At 42.1% G+C, this 19212-nt stretch overlaps 2 protein-coding genes across 7 annotated transcripts in view; both read right to left on the bottom strand.

The window, feature by feature from the left end:
- The window catches only part of MCUR1 (mitochondrial calcium uniporter regulator 1), an 80788-nt gene extending 80703 nt beyond the window's left edge, over positions 1–85 (bottom strand). The window contains exon 1 of one of the 3 annotated variants that reach the window (XM_064161007.1): positions 5–85. The gene's annotated coding sequence lies outside the window, so the exon portion shown is untranslated. The remainder of the gene's footprint in view (positions 1–4) is intronic. The other 2 variants (XM_064161006.1, XM_064161008.1) reach the window with 2 other exon arrangements.
- RNF182 (ring finger protein 182) overlaps positions 1–19212 on the bottom strand; it is an 80076-nt gene that overhangs the window by 31207 nt on the left and 29657 nt on the right. For 2 of the 4 annotated variants that reach the window (XM_064161016.1, XM_064161017.1), the window contains exon 1: positions 5–90. The gene's annotated coding sequence lies outside the window, so the exon portion shown is untranslated. Of the gene's footprint in view, positions 1–4; positions 91–2959; positions 3078–19212 lie in introns of those variants that run through there. The other 2 variants (XM_064161014.1, XM_064161015.1) reach the window with 2 other exon arrangements.

Below are 19212 nucleotides of genomic sequence, written 5' to 3'. Positions count from 1 at the left end.
TTACCTGTCTGCGCCGCCGCGGGCTGACGGGCAGGATGTCCGTGGGAGAGGGAGCCTCGTTCCCCCTCAGCCCCGGCGCGGCAGCGGGCAGCCGGCTTTGTTACTACTCGGAAGAGCCGCGGATCAGCGCCGTCGCTATAGAAACTGGCTGCTCCTCAAAGCGACACCGGCGAGTGGCGGGAGGGAGGCGGGAGCCGGGCGGAGTTGTGGGGTGAGGAGGGAGCCGTTCATTCAGGAATATCCTGGCCCCTTCCTCCTCCGCCACCTGCCGCCAGCCCTCGGCACCGCCCAGCACGGCTCGGAGGTGGGAAGGCGTCTCGCTGCCCTCACCTCAACCTGCTTCCCCAGGCCAGGATAGGAAACTGATCACCTCCTTTGGGAGACTTCCCCCCAAAGCACACACAGGGGTACACTCATGTGCAGACCCCTGGGCAGCGGCCGCACCGTGAAACGGCCGGGCTTGGCTTGGCCTCCCACTCCTGCTCCCCTGCATTTATCAGCCCGTTTGGTCCCAGACCATCACACCCAAAAAAGCCCCACAAACCCAGGACCAAACTTTTTTAGCTAGTAAAAGTGATTAAGCGCCACATCCTCTCATGAAACTTGCTGCTGGGACCTCAGAACAGCAGCTGGTGGTTACTGGAGCACAATCCACAGGGGCAATGGGCTTTTTGTCTGCTGTGCTCCATTTTGTTTGGTGCAGCACAGCCTGAGGACGAGGAGGACCAGTGCTCGTTGCCCTGGGTGCTGTGCGGGCAGAGAACAGGCAGGGAAGACGCGGGTGGCAGTGGGAAGGATGAGGAGGGAAAGTCTGAGAACGGATCAGGGTAAAGTGGTCCAGTGGTTGGGAGACACCACTGCGCCCTGACACATATGAGATTCGAGGTCTACCTCACGTTATCCTGAGCCTTGGGGACACCTGCTCTCCTACAGCAACTCCTACAGCAACAGCCTGTGGTGTGCATGTCACTGACACTCATCTTTATGTCCTTCTCCCTGCTTGGCACGACTGACCAAAGCTGAGGCAGTACCTCCTTTCTTCTTCCTTTCCTCGTTGGTCACAGAAGGCTCAGTGGTATTGGCTTGTTGAATCTGCTCTAATTTCTCTCCCTAAAACATTCAGCAGTAGTAAAGTTGACAAAACATCTCGCAAAGTGCAAGATGAATTGCTTCTTTTCTCTTTTCATGGTTTATATTGATTAAATTTGCTTTCTAAGTTTGCCAAATAGAAGAAATCCGACATGCAAGGTGCAGCTCAGAAGCTGCATTATCTATCTCGGCTACTGCCACTGCTAAGCTACAGGGGATGACTATTAAGTATCAGCACTGCAAGTCACTGTGAGCTGATGAATTGGTGCCAAGAGCTATTGGCACACTGCACAAAACACTCTTTAGGAAGAGTTTGCCAAAGACAAGAAAGACCCCCCACAGGAGCTCTTCACAAAACAGCACAGCTTACAGCAGAACTGCTGGCAGACCGCAGCATAGCCAAATGACAGTGACAGCACATCGAGGGAGACAGAAGGTTGGGTGTGAAAGACAGGGGGTCACTACATATTTATCTATCTAATTTGCATGCTAAGTACTAATTCTCGAGTTAAAAAAAAAAACAAACATAAATCCAGTCAGAGCACAGTGAGCACATTTGCTGTGAGACAGAATCATAGAATCATAGAATAGTGTAAGAGAGTTGAAGGATCTGCCATATAGAATAGTTCTCATTTTTCTTATATATACTTATATACTTCCATCCTTTTAATCAAATGGAGTAACAATATTCTTAATAGATATATCTCCTTAAAAAAACAAGCTGGAAAGCAGTTTGTGTTCTAAAACCTTTTAGAAAAGTGGGAATGCTAAAGAGAATGTTTAGTGATGCGTGTTGCTGATAGAAGTGGTCATTGTTCTGACAGCAAGAAATACCATGCTGTTGCTCTGATGCCTATTAATTTATCTTAAGAAAGAATTTTGTAGCACTTTCTCCTGGATGGAAGTGTAAGAAAGGCTAGAAAAATGATAGGAACTACTTACTTACTATCTGGTCTTCATTGACACACAGCATCTGAGTACTGATATTACTGATACTGATACTGATTTCATGTGTTCCTGGAGGCTTTTAATCTTTGATGCAGTTTTACACACAGACTTAGAAACATGTTTCCCTGTCTAGGCTGAAGGGCAATTCCAGAAGGTGCAATTGAGACAACTGGATGCTATCTTAAAAGACTCACAGGCAGACACAATTGGATGTGTCTTAGTACTGTGCAGATATCTGTGCCTTCTAGATAACTTTTCCTATCAAGGTTACAACGATATCTTACTGACAGAGATAAGCCTTTTTGTAGATGGGTATCACCTGTATCCTTAAGACAGAGCCTCAGCCAGCTCACCATTCTAGTGCTTGTAAAGTGTTTTATTGTTGGTTTTATTTTTTTTTCCCAATCTTTGCTTGAAATGTATTTCATTTTATCTAGCTTAATATTATCTGGATCCTAACTTTTCTAACAGCATTTACAAAGTAGGGCAGTAACTGCAAATGTGCCAAGCCAGTGCTTGGGCCGTTTTCAGTTGTGATGTTTCTGTAGATATGGTGAATGGAACCAAACATGAGGGAGAGTAAATTCTTGCATTGCAATAACAAGTTAATATTAAATCAGCACGATATTTTCTAACATTTTAACACTAAGCTATCTTGCCTTTTGTTTTGATATTTTGTCCCTATTTCTCCCAGACAATATTTTTAAAATCTACAACTAGAATGCCTTCTGGCAACATTTTTTGGGAACCTATGCTTCTTTGGAATAGGGAGATGCATGGGACAAAAAAAATGTAAATATATGCTGATATGACCACTGCCAGCTTCTGACTCTCAGCAGTGACATGTGCGTCTTTCTCAGTGTGGAGGGTATTTTCTAGTAACTCAGTGTACTGAAGGAGTTCTTTGTGGAACAAATCTTACCATTCACATGGAGCAGGAGAAGAGCTCTTGATGGTGTCCTCTCTCTTTTTGCCATTTGTCCTTCCTCCAAAAAACATTCATCCCACCAAAAGGCTTGTTCTGTTGGACATTTTGCTGCCTGTAAACAGAGCAAAGTATCCTTAGCACAGTATGGAAACATTAAATAAAGAATGCTTCAAATGAAGGAATCAAACACATTATTAGCACATCATATTTAAACAAAGGAGGGAAGCAAGCTGTGATAAAACTGAGGTAATGATATTTAAGACTAATATTAACTGTCATTGCTACTATTATTATTGAGATTGAGGTGCAGACTTTAGTTTCAGGTACTGTTTTACTACAAAACAAAAATACAGGTAATTTTTGCCTCAGACACTTTTCACTTGGAATTAACTTTTTTTTTCCCCCAGAGTGCCTGGAATGCCTTCAGGGATTGTAACACAATTGGGTAGTGCTAAGCACAGTGGGACCTAATTTAATTGTGGCCTTTTAGATATATGTAATACAATTTTTAAATAATGTGATAATCGTAATAATAATTCTGTCAGGACACAGTGAAAAAAACATTTTTCTATGTCTATAGGCTAGCAGTCCTTTTGGAAATTAGAGTTTGGAATCTGGAAAATTAGTTGAAATGGTAACTAAAGGAAGCAATAAAGTATGAAAATGCTAAAACGGGATGAACTCCTAGACTCTGACTTTGTGAAGGGAAAATATATGTTCCTCTGGGCTATCTCTTAATTGTATTTCCTCAGACATATCCTGGTTCTATTTTTCCCCTTTTCTTCCCCTCCACTCTTTGGTAGAAATGTGTATTTCAAACCTTTGCCTAACATTTTTGGATATCCTGTAGAGACAAAGCTGCAGCATCACAAAAGAGAGTGCCAAACAGACGCTCTCCAGCTTTGCCAGGTACTTCTCACAGGTGGAGTCACCACAGCAGTTGCAGTGGCTGGAGGTGGTTTTCAGGGGTGAAGGAGGCAAAAAGGTTGGTGAGGGGAGGAGGGCCTGAGAGGAAACACTGTAGTTACCAGATGCAAGGTATCTGGGGCACACATTTGGATTTCCAGCCTTCTTATTTCTATTTTTTACCACGTTGAGTAGCTACTGGCATAAGGAAAATCAAATGTGTGTAAATATATTCAGACTTGCAACTGATCATGTAACAAAATTATTATCACCCGGCTTGTGGCGCTGAGCATTCAAAACCATCAGAAAGAAAACATTACTATCTGGTTGGCTTTCAACATGACCAGGCTCATGCCTACCTTCCACCATGTAGTGCTGGATTAAAATAGCACAGCTATTCAGAACAAGTCAGTGAAGCAGCCTGCTGAGAAACAGGCAGTATTTGAGCTGAAGTGCAGTGCTGTGCCATTATAGACATGCTTGACTGTGCTACTCCTTGTGTGAGGCACAACTGATATATTTTGAGTATATAAGCTTACAGGCCTCCCGTGACAATGTGACATCTCAAGGAAACACATGAGTTAAAAAATCATTTAAAAATATTATGATCAGGAATGGGGTAAAATGATGTGGCAACATTTAGGGTGCATACCATTGTATAATTTTGCTTACTGTAGAGGATTGTCAGAAATAGTGAAGAGAAGCCTAACCTAAGTAGCTGAACAAACACCACAGTGGCTAAAGGGATTAGCACTAGGAAAGTGTATTGTAACTCTGGATGGTGTATTTTCTGCTATTCACACAACCTGCTGGGATCTTAATAGAGTGCAACTGCCCAGGAAAAAAGAAAAAAGGTCCTGGCATTACTGTGGAAAGCCCAGTGGACAGCAGAGTTGAACAAAATGCTAGTGGGAAAGAAGAACTGAGACTGAAAATACTGTAATTCCCATAGATTCGTTATTTGCTGCATCCAGGGTACTTTGTTCAGTTCTGGGAACTCAACTGCAAAATAGATACAGCAGATACAAAATGCATCTAGAGACAGGCAGTGTAAATGATTAGAGGCTGAGAGAGAAAATTTTCTTATCCTGGAGAAATTGAAAACATTAGACCTGCTTAGGGATGGCATGAACAAATGATGTGATAGATCTTCACTAAAATAATGAATGGCATGGAGAAGGTAAGTACTGCATAAGACTTTTTTTCATAATTCAAGAGTTCATCAAGTGGAATTAAAAAGATACAAACTTGAAAGCGCTGAAAGGAGATGTTAGTCTGTGAAGTGAGCACAGTCACTGCTGCATGAGATAAAATTTAAAGAAAAGATCAGATTATATAGAACACATGTAAAGGGAAAGAAACCTTCATATTTCAGTGCATAAGCCTGTCATAAGCCAGATGGAGAGAGAAAGGAGCTTTAGCACAAACTCTTCTTTGGGCAAATTATTAAACTTGAAACTTCTTCTGAAACATCTACTGCTGGTCATTACTGATGTGACTACACATGATACTGGTTCTAATCTGATACATAGCTTCACTTTCTTGTCCTGGAGGGACTAATCTGCCCCCACCATAGCCACCTGTTTGTGCTGGAATGAATGTCTCCAGTTGCATGGTACTGAGTGTTTCTCATTCCAGAGATCACCAAGAATTACACTGCTAGAAAATCTAAACCCTTAAAGTCATTTGCAAACTTGAACTTTAGGGACTCAGGTCGGATGCATCCATGTGAAAGACACTCCTGTAATGGTATGGTCCATGCTCTAAGTAGTTCTACCAAGCACCATCTGATTCTAGTCTGAAAATCTCTTGGCTACTGTAGCTAGTAGCCCACTGTATGGTTCATACTTCACACAATCACAGAGTCATGGAATGGCAGGAGCTGTAAGGGAGGTCAGAGATCATTTAGTCCAACCCCACTGCTAAAGCATGTTCACCTAGATCAGGTTGCACAGGAATGTGTCCAGGTAAGTTTTGAAATTTGCTAGAGAAGGAGACTCCACAACCTCTCTGGGCAGCCTGTTCCAGTGCTCTGGCACCTTTACAAAGGAGTAAAGAAGTTTCTCCTTATGTTCAGATGGGACATCCAGTGTTCCAGTTTGTGCCAGTGAACCTTGTACTGTTGCTGGGTGCTGCTGAGAAGAGTGTGGCTCCATCCTCTTGACATACGCCTTTCAGACATTTATAAGCATTGATAATTAACCCAACTCAGGGCTAGACTAAATATGGGACCAGTGGATTTTCTCTGAATACTAGATGAAAACCAACAGAAGCTAAGTACTTTGGATATAGAATATTTACATTATTTTAATGTTACAATCCCCAGTCACTGAGTCACTGCTGAAATTTTCACCTAAAGCCTTGCAGCCATTAGCCATATAAAACTCAAAAATCAAACTGGAGACGTTGGGATAACTCCTTTTCCCATAATCAGAGTCACCCATTTTAGGTATTATTCATATAGTGGGAGTTCAGTACAACAATGTAGTAAATATGCTTGGGAAGAAAAGCAGAGACTTCATACATCTTGAGAAATATAATAATGTGACCAAACCCACACATCCCTATGATTCTATGATTCTATGATCTCAAGATGTTCAGTCAACTGAAAACTAGTTATATCTACTTGTACATAAACTTGAATTATGCTTGTCTGATGGTAAATTATGATGCCAGCACTGCAGAGCACTATTACTCTCTTAAAAGCTATATCTCCCAAACAAGTCCTCAGGCTGAAGCTATCTGTTCAGTACACATGAATCACAGTTTTTCCATGCTGTTTGTGCATTAAACTAGTCTGGGATTGTTCAAGTAGATTGGCCAGGCTATACTACACTTTCACAGATTCAAAATGTGCCCATCTTTGCTTGCCTCACATAAAAAAGCCCAATTACTGGCTCACAGCTGGAGTCAGTGCAGCAGTTTGGTACCAGAAATGGCTGTTTCTCTTTGCAGTTCCCATCCATATCATGAAACATGATGGCAGAGCTAAAGCAACAGCAGAAAAGTGTAGCAATTGCATTTCAGTAGGCAGTTGTCATCAACATTATCTTTATAATGCTGTGTCTGGTTTTGTTTGGTTGGTTTTGTTATGTTTTTTTTTAAAGCCAGGATGAATTTACAACAAAAATGGTCATGAATTGTTACATCTCCAACCTCTGCCTCAAACAACAATATGGAAGAAAACCACCAATCTAACAGTCCAGACTTAGCTTGTGCCTGCCTTATGCAAGGCCTGTGTTTTCCCCAAATTTGGATAAAGCAAGCCTATGGCTTTGCCTAGTATGGTCAAGCTTGGATAACTGCCATTCTGATTGGCTATTCTGTGTCCAAAGGCCCATTAGCCTGGGGCTACACTCCTAGAAAGAAATGAACAGGTAATACAATGTGCTTGCTGCTTGCTATTGCCTGCTGCCACTGTTCACTGCCTTATTGTATCCTCAACTGCCTGCCTCGAGTTTACCTGGAACAGGCTCTAAATGCCTCCATGCACAGCCAGCATGATATAGTGCTCAGACTGCACACTGCATGACATCCTGCCTACACCAGCAGGTGTAACAATAACGTTATATTATTGCTAGTTATTAATTCTAGATCCTATATTATTCCTCTGTATAACATTTCCATGACTGTTGCAGAAGAAGCAGTTATTACTAAAATTAGTGGGTGGGGGGGCGTTAGAGTTTTGAACATACAAATTAATAAACAATATTAATTATTTGAAAATATAATCTCAGAATTAATTAATTACCCCTCCATTACACTGGTACAGTCTATATTTAATTTGGAGTCTTTCTTTGCTCCAGTTTTCATAGAATCATAGAATGGTTTGGCCTGGAAGTGATCCTAAAATTGATCTAGTTTGAACTCCCCTGCCATGGGTAAAGGACACTTCCTACCAGACCAGGTAGCTCAAGGCTCCATTCAACCAGCTTTGAACAATTTCAAGGACAGAGTCTTCACAACTTCTCTGCCTCACCACTCTCATGGGGAAGAATTCCTAATGTCAAATCCAAATCCAGCTGCTTCTGGTTTGAGTCCATTACCCTCACCCATTCGCTACGTGGCTTTGCAAAAAGCCCCTCTCCAGTTATTGTTATAATTTCCAGATTTAACTGATAAGCAAAACCCATAAAATCTGGTTTTATTTGTATAATCTATACAAGTCTACAAAGGTTAGTTTAGTAGCTCTTCTGAACAAGAAGCTTTTCTGCAGCTTGTGGAGAGTTGTGTTCAATGTATTGACACCTTGAAAGACAAGCAAGAGAAAAGAGAAAGAAATAGGAGGGACAAACATTAGAACAGACATGCAAAGCTTCTGGTGTAGAATCAGAATGCACTGGGTTGGAAGGAATTGCTAAAGGTTATGTAATCCAAGCCCCCTGCAGCAAGCAGGGACATCCCCAGCTAGATGGGTGGGAGGGAATGTGAATTTCTAGTACGGAGTTCTGCAGTGCAACACAAATTTAGCATGAAGGAGAAAGAGAAAACTACAACATGTAAAAAGATCATCAAAAGCATTGGTATGGAGAATGGAGAAAGGGAACAGAACCACGTGGAAGCCTGATAGGAGAAACCTAAGTGAAAAAAACAGGCCAGAGACTACCAGTGCAGGGTAAGCTTTTTGGGGAAAGATGTGGAATGTGATATGAAAATACCACCTCCGAGGAGCCTGAGATGAGCCTGCTCTGATGTGAGAATGGGGAGAACGACACACTTTGTATGGGAAGAATAAAGACAATTCTAAACATACATGGCATATGATGATACTGATACATGGTACATGATGATATTTTATCAATAGTCTCCTCAAGCTCTGCAGGAGATGACCTGAGAAGGATCTCAGGGCATGTCCAAAATGAGTCTTTGGTGATGGTGTACTCAGCTGTCATCTCTCAGCTTTCAGGGTGGCATACATGCCTTCCAAGTAAGTGTTCTAGGACCTTGATACAAAGTATGGATGTCTCAGATGATAACTGAAAACATCCACCGTGCTTAGCAGCATTGTTTTTACACAAATATGCCTTTTTAACATAAGAGAACTTGAAAACCAGTATATATATTTGGATAAATGTCATAGATATGACTATTTTTTCCAAGAGCGTGGGGACCCTGAGCATCTGCCCTATGGAGAGAAACTGAGAGACCTAGGGCTGTTTAGTTTGTAGGAGAGAAGACTGAGAGGAAATCTCATCAATGTGTTTAAGTATCTGAGGCATAGGTGTCAAGTGAATGAGGCCAATCTCTTTTTGATGGTGTGCAGTAATAAGACAAGGAGCAATGGCTACAAACTTGAACATAGGAAGCTTCACCTCAACAGAAGGAGAAATTCCTTTACAGTGAGGGTGACAGAGCACTGGAGCAGGCTGCCCAGAGAGGTTGTGGAGTCTGCTTCACTTGAGACTTTCAAAATCTGCCTGGATGCATTGCTAGGGGAACCTGCCTTGGCAGGGGAGTTGGACTTGATGATCTCTGGAGGTCACTTCTAACCTCTAATGTTCTGTGATTCTGTGTTTCCATTACTTCTGCCATCATGTCCCAGCTCCTTGAAAATTGTGTAGTAAAACTCCTGCTTAACTGAGAGGAAGAAAAATTACTGAAAGTAAGTGTTAAACAACGTACCTTGACATAAACTACCTTAAAAGGGTAGTGAATATTATTTTTCCTTTTTAGGGCACTTTCATGCCAGATAGGTTTACATATTTCTGGTAGGGATAAATTGTGATTAATTTATACATATTAAAAAAAATACAATCAGTCTACAAGGTTATAGAGAATGACAAGATATTGATTTAGAATACTATAAACCTGGAAACCTGATTCAGTGTTGTTTAAGGGGAAATTCCACACTTCGTAGGAAAGGAGTAAGTTGCCTTCAGGTGATACAGTTTTACATTTTAAAGGCCAGTTCTTCCTTTGAAAGCAGATGAGAGGTTTGAAATACTGGCAATAGCCCCGGAGGAGATAACGTGACAGCATGCAGGTGAACAGGTCAATTATACAAAACAGCTGATTTAATCACAGCGTTGTCACTTTGACAGAGTAATAAAGAAGTTTGTCAAGTCCTGTAGATGCCATCAGATAGTTTAGCCTGCTAGAGACATAATGTCATCACATTTGAAAGATTTTGCTGTGGTGATTATTAGTATGTCATATAGTTACAATGGCAGTTCTCTGCTGCACAGAGTCATCAAAACTATGCTTCCTCCCCATGCTTGTGAACACATCAATAACAGATTTAAGTATTTCAAGGGTCAGTGCAGTTAGAAGTAAAATCAGCTTTGGAGAAAAATGTGAAAATGCTGCACTTCATCATACTTGTAAAGATTTTTGCATTGTGGGTACTTGCTTACTTACTACTGCACCCATGAAGATGAATAGGTAGTGACAAGAGAATGAAGTCACACATCACAAATCTCTTTGCAGATAGCAGCGTTTTACACAGAAGATGTGACAAGCATTTCTTAGGTACATTTTCTTTGTTTGGTTGTTTTTTTATGAGATGGTCAAGTGACATTTCAAGAGCATCTTTGACAAATGCTACATGTGGTGAGTTAGGAACTTCCCTCCCCCCCCAAATAAAATTTGCCAGCCCAGATGGCTTGGAAGTAAGATAAAGCTATATTTTACAGCAAGCCAAATTTACAAACACACACACACACACATATATATACACACACAAAACATATTTACATGTGGATGCTCCATCCCTGGAGGTGTTCAAAGCCGCATTGGATGAGGCCATGAGCGACCTGTTCTAGGGGGAGATGTCCCTGCCAATGGCGGGGGGGTTGAAATTAGATGATCTTTGTGGTCCCTTCCAACCTAAATCACTCTACAGTTCTATGTTTCTATATATTTACAGTTATATGTAATCTAGAAATAATATAGAAATCAAATCCTCCCCCCTGGACAAAGAAAGCCCAGAGGGGGCCAACACTGCCTTATTCTCTCCCACCAGACAGAAAACCAGCCAGATCTCATGTGTTGCCAGCAAAAGGTCGGTACACGGTGTGGAGGAGTCAGAGAGGCAAAGGAACAGTGACAGAGTCCAGAGCCCAAGAAGCAAGCGGTGAAAGTGTTTATAAGTTGCTGTTTTATCCCTCCTAGCAAACCAATGAATGATAGAGACTTTTTCCTTTTTTTTTTTTTTAACATTAAATGATTCTAATTTATTTACATTCTGCACTGAACTTTCAGGAAAGTCCCAATGTCTCTTGCTGGAATATTCCAATAAGCCTTCAAGTACTACACTACAAAACTGCAATTGTATGTGCCCATCTACACACTTTTACAGGCATCAGGATTACCCACGATCTTCTTGAGATTGTCCATCCAAGCAGGATAACCAAAAGAGAATAAATTTCTAGGTTTCCTCTTCCCACCTGCAGTCTTATGCCTAAAAAAATGAACCGTGCAGTATTTTATCAAAATGTGTGCTGAAAACCAGGACCTCTATTGCAATAAAAACTGATAGAATCTGGAAACGTTTCTAGCAATGTGCAGCTGGTGCAATCGGCTGGAATTTTTTTCAGAAGCAGTACTGCTGAAAATAAAACAACATTTTTTTTTTTTTGGTTTTTCTTCGGAGTAAGAGCACTAAAGAGTCTGCTTGAACAGCCTCCGGTGAGGCTACACAGCGTGTTGTTGCCACCTAGCGTCGCTTCATCAAACCAGAAATTCTGCAGGTCTTTTCCCCCTCACCACCTTCACTTAGGGGAAAAAGAACCTTGCAACCTACCCAGACGTCTCTACTCCACCCTAGTGAGACCTCACCGGGAGAATTCTGTCCAGGTCCGGAGTCCACAGCAAAAGAAAGACAAAGAGATGCACTCAGTGGATGGAGGAAAGGCTGTGAATGTTATTTATCTGGACTTTAGTAAAGCCTTTGGCACTGTCTCTCACAGCATCCTCCTGGAGAAACTGACTGCTCAAAGCTTGGATGGGTAGATGCTTCCCTGGGTTAAAAGAAGACTAGATAGCCAGGCTCAAGTAATGGTGGAGAATGGAGGTAAATCCATTTGGTGGCCGATCAGAAGTTACCATGGCTTTGGTATTAAGGCCAGTTCTCTTTAGTATCATTATCAGCAATCTGGATGGGGGGGATGGTTTTTATTGAAGTATGAATTATGATAAGGCTGATATTAAAACTAGTGACATAGTGACTAGTAACATAAAAATTATTTTAAACTTATTTATAAGGTCTTTTGTGCTTGGCTGTGCAAACAGATTACAGGATATGGACAGTGCATAGGGCAAGACTATCAATGTCAAACAATTTAGCAAAGCTAGCAAAATGCAAACAGAAGCTTTGGAGATTCCTGTGGTGCAGAATGCTGCTTGCCTTCTAGGGGGACTCAAGAGGCTCCTTTCTGCTAAAGCAGAGGAGGTAAGAACAGAGTAAGAGCAGAACTAAAGCAAAGAACTTTAACTACAAAGGCTATAAAGGAGCAAGGTCAGTTACTACCAGGGTTGCACTTAGTCTGGACAGTACCTAAAACACTTGTAGGGGTGCTCGTGCTGTCCTCAGTATGGCAGCAGGTACAGCTTTTAGAGTTTCCCCAGGACTCTTGCAGAGTGTCTGGGGTTTGCACGGTCTTCTGGCTGCATCTTCATCTGTTCTCTTGGTCTGGGTGCTCTGGCCTTGGCATGCAGGTTCCCAGGTGTGCAGGCAGACACCATATCTTGCTGCTTAGCAGTAACCTGCTTTCTGTCTCAGTGCAAACTGCAATGAGGTCATCTGTGAGTGGCAGTAATGGAGCTTACTTGGGGGTACTTGGCTCTCCGGGTCTTACCCTTCCTGCATGGTCTAGGCTGTCATTACCTGCTGCCAGGGTTGTTCACACTAAGGCTGGATGTGATTTTGGGCAGCTTTTGGTAGTCTTCTTGCCTAGTGCATGGGTGCTTGTGCTTCTCCCTGGTAAGCTGAGGCACTGCAAAGTTTGTAGGAAACAAGCTTGGGGCATCAAAGCTAGGTATTAAGCAACAAGGCAAGGTGTTAACAACTCTGGCCTACTTTTATCAATTGCCTGAGGATCGATTGGTCCAATGGCAGCTGAGATAAACACAACCATTAACCACAAAGAATAGCACCTTGCCAGAACTAACTATATTAGATGAAGCCACGGCCAAGCTTTACTCAAATCTGGGAAGGCATGGGACTTGCATGAGGTGAGCATACTCAAGTGTGTGCACCTTGTTTACCACAAGATGTACATCGGAGCAAAACATGTCCAAACAAGTCAGGGTCCTTAGACTCCATGACCCCCAGCCCTTTGTCCTCTTTCCTTGCCTGTCCCCACTTTGGAAGGGGGAGGGAGTGTGGGGGACCATGCATGGACATGCCAGGACTCATATTAGGCCTGTTCTGGCCTACCACCACAGGGGATTGAGTGCACCCTCAATAAGTTTGCAGATGACATTAAATTGGGTGAGAGTGTTGATCTGCTTGAGAGTAGGAAAGCTCTGCATAGAGGCCTGGACAAGCTGGATTGATGGCCCAAGGTCAGTTGTATGAAATTCAGCAAGGCCAAGTGCTGTGTTCTACACTTGGGTCACAACAAATAAAATCCCACTGAAGATTCAACAACCAGTGCAATTTCACAACTCTTTTGTGTAGGTGGAATATCCAATTATACACTGGACAGGAAACCATTTCTGAAACAAAATAACTGTATCCACTTTTTTCCCCCACTATTTTTACTACTCAGAGTAAGTGAAAAACAGAAGCTGAAGAGAATTCAGACTAAGATCCCAATAATGTTCTCATTGCTGTCTCCTGCACCAATTTAAAATAAATAAAAAAGAAATTTATACTTAAATATCACCTGGAGGAATCCTAGAGCAATTACAACTAAAGCAATCTTCAGAAAGGAAAGAAAAGGAACATTTATTTGCAGTACTCATTCTGAAGTGCAACCATTCCTGAGACAGAGGACAAAGGAGAGTGGAGGAGATAAGAAATACTTGGATCCTTTTCACTGACTATGTGGTTCCTCTCACCTCCTGTCTCTACCAGATAAAGAGCTGCAAATATGAGCTTTTATAATCTGTAACTGCTTGACCAGACATTTCATGAAAGTAACTCCATGATTCAAAGCTTTAGCAAGGTAGAATAGCAGAGTAGGTAAGTAAAGAGGGTGAAGTGGTGGCTGAAAACCACTTCATCTCAGGAGAAACTCAGGCCTTCCAAACGTGTTGAAAAACATTACAGATCTGTATTTTGAAACTGTGGATGAAAGCAAAAAACCAAGGTCTTCTGAAAAATAACAGTTCCATCAGTTTCTTCAGGCTGAGTGAGCTTTTTGAGAACAGGTTAGAGCTAGGGTAGATTTCCTTCTATGATCACTTATTTTTGACATTCACCATTCAGAGCCATCAAGAATAATTTATAATATAAACACTGTGTTTCCACTATCAGTAAGAAATGTCTCAGTCTCCATGGCATACGTAGCTACACACTGAAATGTTTGTGAGGTTTTTCAATTCATATGATTCTGCCTTTTCACTGGAGGAAGATGCCATTTTGGTTGGCCACTAAACAACTGGGAGAGGAATGCTCTGTTCTCTCCTAGAAACACAGCCAAGCATCCTGTGACTTGTTATTCCCTGTCTCTGTCACTCAAACTGACCAGCTAACAATTGCACTGTCTTTGAATGAATAGCAGTAAAAAGCTTTTCCTGGAAGAGTATTACTTTCTCCCTTCATCTCTCTCCTGGAAAATGACCAATCCCTGTCTGAAAATGAGCATATTAGAGTTTTAGCTTAAGATACAGTTTGCAGAACAACCTGTAGACATCATCACAAACACATGATGCCTCCACTGCTTGTTTGGCTAGCTTTGACATGTTGAACCCTCAGGAAACACTGATTTCTCTTTTGCTTTTGAAATACATTAACTGTAATACCTAGACTGACTCAGAGGGTGAAGAGGGAACATGATGAGCTTTTCAGTGATTCCTCCTAGCCATATGTGGCAACAGATGACAGCTTTTATTTCACCAACCTGGTTTTAATACTCTGCTTAGGGCCAACATGGAGAGTTTCAAAGAGATTATTTTTCCCTAACAAAATTAGCACAACTCTCTGAGGCAATCAAAGCCTCCTGTGTAGGTTGGGAACTTCCCCTCTCCAGCTAAAATTTACCAAACCAACTCAGATGACTTGGAAGTAAGATAAAGCTATATTTTACACCAAAACTAAATCTACAAACATATGTTTGTGTATTTACAAATATACTTACAAATGTATTTGTATATTTACAAATGTATTTCCATGTCTTTACAATTATATGCAATTTAGAAATAGAACAGAAATCCAATCTTCCTCCTCCCCAGACAAAGGAAAAGCCCTGCAGGGACCAGTGCCATCCTCTCTCTCCACACAGAAAGCAACCAGCAAGGCTTACATGTTATCTAGTCACCCAAGGTCAGTGGAAGAAATCAGAGAGAAAAGTGAAGAGAGCCAGTGTCCAAGAGCCAAGAAGAAAGAATTGTTACACACATTGGTTTTTAATCCTTTTAGAAAACCAATGAATGATATAGACCTTATCATTACTGTTCTTTCACAACCAATGAGCTAATTTCTCTTGTTAGAATATTCCAGCAAGCCTTAAACCACTACACCTCCCATGCAATCCTTTTGTTCCAAGCAAGAACACTCCTGTGATATGAAGACCAGATGACGAAGAGGCTATGGCAGTGCTCAGCTGGGTAATTAATTCTTCCCTGAACTAATAGGGCTCATCTTTCAAAGCAAACACAACAGGTGCTGCAGTATGGAAAGAGGAGCCTGTGGGCCTGTCTCTGCTCTGAGCCTGGATTGAGTTCCTTTACTTCAAATGGGATGTAACTTGTCATGTGATGATCAAGTAAGCTGAAGGTTACTTCATGGTCTTGTCCTGGGTGGATCAAATCAACAATCACTTTTAAATCTCAGAGTGACAGATAAGCTTAAACACAAGAAGAGAGAAAATATTTTGGAAGTCTTTCTGGAGTGAAAGGAACTTTCTATCTCTGCAAGAGAAGAAAGGACAGAAGTAAAGATGGCCTAGGGGCATCACTAAACAGGTCAATCCATAAGCAGTTAGAATCATAGAATCAAGCAGGTTGGAAAAGACCTCCAAGGTCATCCAGTCCAACCTAGCACCCAGCCCTATCCAGTCAACTAGACCATGGCACTAAGTGCCTCATTCAGTCTTTTCTTGAACACTTCCAGGGACAGTGCCTCCACCACCTCCCTGGGCAGCCCATTACAAAGGGAAATTATTTACAATCATCTTTGTAAGCCTTCATTACCAAAACTGGGAAGCTATGAAGCAGTTTGTCACTGTCTGGCATGCTGAGGGAGATTGCCCCTTGGCTCAGGTGTGCTCTCTAGAATGTGTTTCATCTGCCTTACAGCAAACATTCAAGCAGCATCTCTTATTTTTTCAACAGTACATGAACACGTAAACAAAAGCTCACATCAATATAAAATGTAGATTTCATCATATTTAAAATAGTCCTAAGGAGAAATCACTTACAAATGTTTGTATCTAAAGCTTGGACATCCCTGAGAAACACTCACATGAAGCAATAAAATGTTTGAGCCATTAAGAAGCTCAGCATCAGTAAGAGCATCGACCTCCAGTCCTTCAAGTCTCAGGGTATAAGAAGGGAAAGTTTAACATGTGAAATAGACAGTGAGAGGGAGCTTAATTTATCAAATGTCAATGGGGAGAAAGATAGTAACAGCACCTTTGAAAAACCTGGCATTTGGACATTGTCATCATTTAGTTCATACTCAAGCACTAAGCTATAGCATTTGCTCTATCACCTTATGACCCCTCTCCAGCAGAGAAAGGAAATCTGGAAAGTAGATCCACGGATTGAAATAAAAACATTTATCATGAAACAGCCAAACTAACACCAATGCCAATGTAAGGTATAATAAATAATACTCAGTGCTGCAAACATACAACTGTCACAATAAAAGGGAAAGCAGTCCTCAGGAGCAGAACAAAGACTAAACCCCTCTAGAGACTGGAAGAACCTACAACCACGGCAAAGTCCACATTTCTATTGGGTATAGGATACACCTGTAGCCATTTTGGGTCAGCTGCCCTGGCTGACTCCAAACTGCTAATGCCCTGCAGCCTGTGGCTTGTCTAGAATTCTGTTCCAGCAAAACCAGGACAAATATGAAAGAAAAACCTTTAGTCTTTGATGAGTATTTTTGCAAGCCCTCCTGACATGTGCAATCACTCCTTCCCAGAGAAGACCTTCAAGGTGTGAAATCTAAGCAATGGCCACTTCTTGATGAGCTTCTTTAGCTTCTCAGACCGCCAGTGAGGCAGGCATGTAGAAATGAAACATAATCCTCATACCAGTAGCTATTTGCTGGCTATTAATGTGATTTAAAAATCTGTGTTGCTGTCAACTCAAGCACTTTCTTAATACAATAATGCTTTGTGTTAGTCTCTGTCAACATCCCTACAACCATCTAGCTATTCCTCCTAAGTTGTAAATCCATTGGGCAATCTCAGCAAAGATCAATACAGGAAGTGTGGTTTCAAAAATACTCAATTCCTACCAGGTTTGTGGAAATAAGTGGTTAAGGAGAGAAAAGATAATGCATTAATGCTCCCCACAGAAGAGAAGAGGTAGAAGCTCACAGTTTATAAAATAGCTGATTACTTAACTGAGCAGGAACCATCAGTCATGACTCTCATGAGACTGCTTGCCATTTATTAGCAGCTCCTACTTGCACACAAGGATCACCGTAGTCAGAGCTAAGCCAAATCTCCAGAAGCAGTGCAAAGCTGGCACCAAGAGTAAGACTGCCCTGGTGAGGCCACATCTGGAATACTGTGTCTAGTTCTAGGCCACCCAGTCCACAAAGGACAGAGAACTGCTTGAGAGAGTCCAGCACAGAGCCACAAGGATGATTAAGGGAGTGGAACACCTTCCTTATGAAAAAAGGCTGAGGGAGCTGGGCCCCTTTAATTTGGAGAGGAGGAGACTGAGGGGTGACCTCATCAGTGTTTATAAATATGTAAAGGGTGAGTGCTGAGAGGATGGAGCCAGGCTCTGCTTGGTGATGCCAATGACAGGACAAGGGGCTGAAGTTGAGGCATAGGAAATTTCATGTGAACCTGAGGAAAAAGTTCTTTACTGTGAAGGTGGCAGAACACTGGAACAGGCTGTCCAGGGTGGGTTGTGGAGCCTCCCTCTCTGGAGATATTCAAGATCTGCCTGGACATAGAATCATAGACATGTTCCTGTGTGATCTGGTATAGGTGATCCTCCTCTGCAGGGGTGTTGGACTGGATGATCTTTCAAGGTCCCATCCAGTCCCTGACATTCTGTGACTCTGTGATGGTTTTGGCTCTGTGGTTTTCACAGCATGTAACCAATATAACAATAATTAATTTTTATTACAGTGGATTAAGCTTAGTTTTGCAATTAATTTGCTGGAGAAAATTTTCTCTATGGTCCTTTAATATAAGCAGAGATGATCAGAAATGTCAATCTTGGTCAATGAAATTTTCAGGGCCCTGAGGGCACTACCAGTCCTGCTTGTCCCTGACCCAGGTGCTCTAGGGCTTCCCCAACTGCATGAAGGATCCAGGACCCCATTTCAACCACCCAGGGCTCCCTATCTCTACCCTGACCAGAGCACAGGACCACAATTCAGGGCTCTTAATCTCTGCTCCAGTGCCATAACAGAGCTGATCTCCAGCTCTCCTACAGCCTCGCCCTACCTGCCATGGATCTTCCCTGTGGAGGTGCCACATGCCTGGGGCTGGAATTTCCTCTGCCCAGGCTACCCTGGCCAGGGTGGTGGGATGGGCAGTGGCTGCCAGGTCCTGCCCTGACACCTTGGGATTTATTCTTGATGCTTGCTGCATCCTGAGAACCATGCTGTATGACTATTAGTGCTTTTCTCTGAATCGTGCAAGGGGTTAAATCTTGCCTGGCACTCATCTCCCTTAAGGAAAGACAACAGACAAAAAGAGCAAGCTTATAGGGCTTTTGTAAACCTTCTCTAATGCATTCTAGAAGCAAGGGCAATAAAAGAGTGTGTGAAACAGAGAGAAAAGGACATCTAAAGGCAACTAAATGACTAAAATGTTATCAACTCTCTCTTGGTGCTGTCTTGGCAAATTTTGATGCATGGCAAGTTAGGCTATGATGGCTCAGGAGGTTTCTGACCTTGTCTGGTCACCTATTAAACTAAACTTGATAGGGATCAAGAATAAGATCTCTTGACCACAGAGTCCACATCCTAGTGGACTGAATTAGCCACAGTCACCTCAGTTTATGTCAGTATATGTCTTTAGCCTATGGTGTGGGCAGGT

Source organism: Pogoniulus pusillus, chromosome 21 (genome assembly GCF_015220805.1).
Source record: "Pogoniulus pusillus isolate bPogPus1 chromosome 21, bPogPus1.pri, whole genome shotgun sequence".
Taxonomy (NCBI): Eukaryota; Metazoa; Chordata; class Aves; order Piciformes; family Lybiidae; genus Pogoniulus; species Pogoniulus pusillus.
Note: the sequence above shows the minus strand (reverse complement) of the source record. Positions and strands in the feature narration are given on the sequence as shown.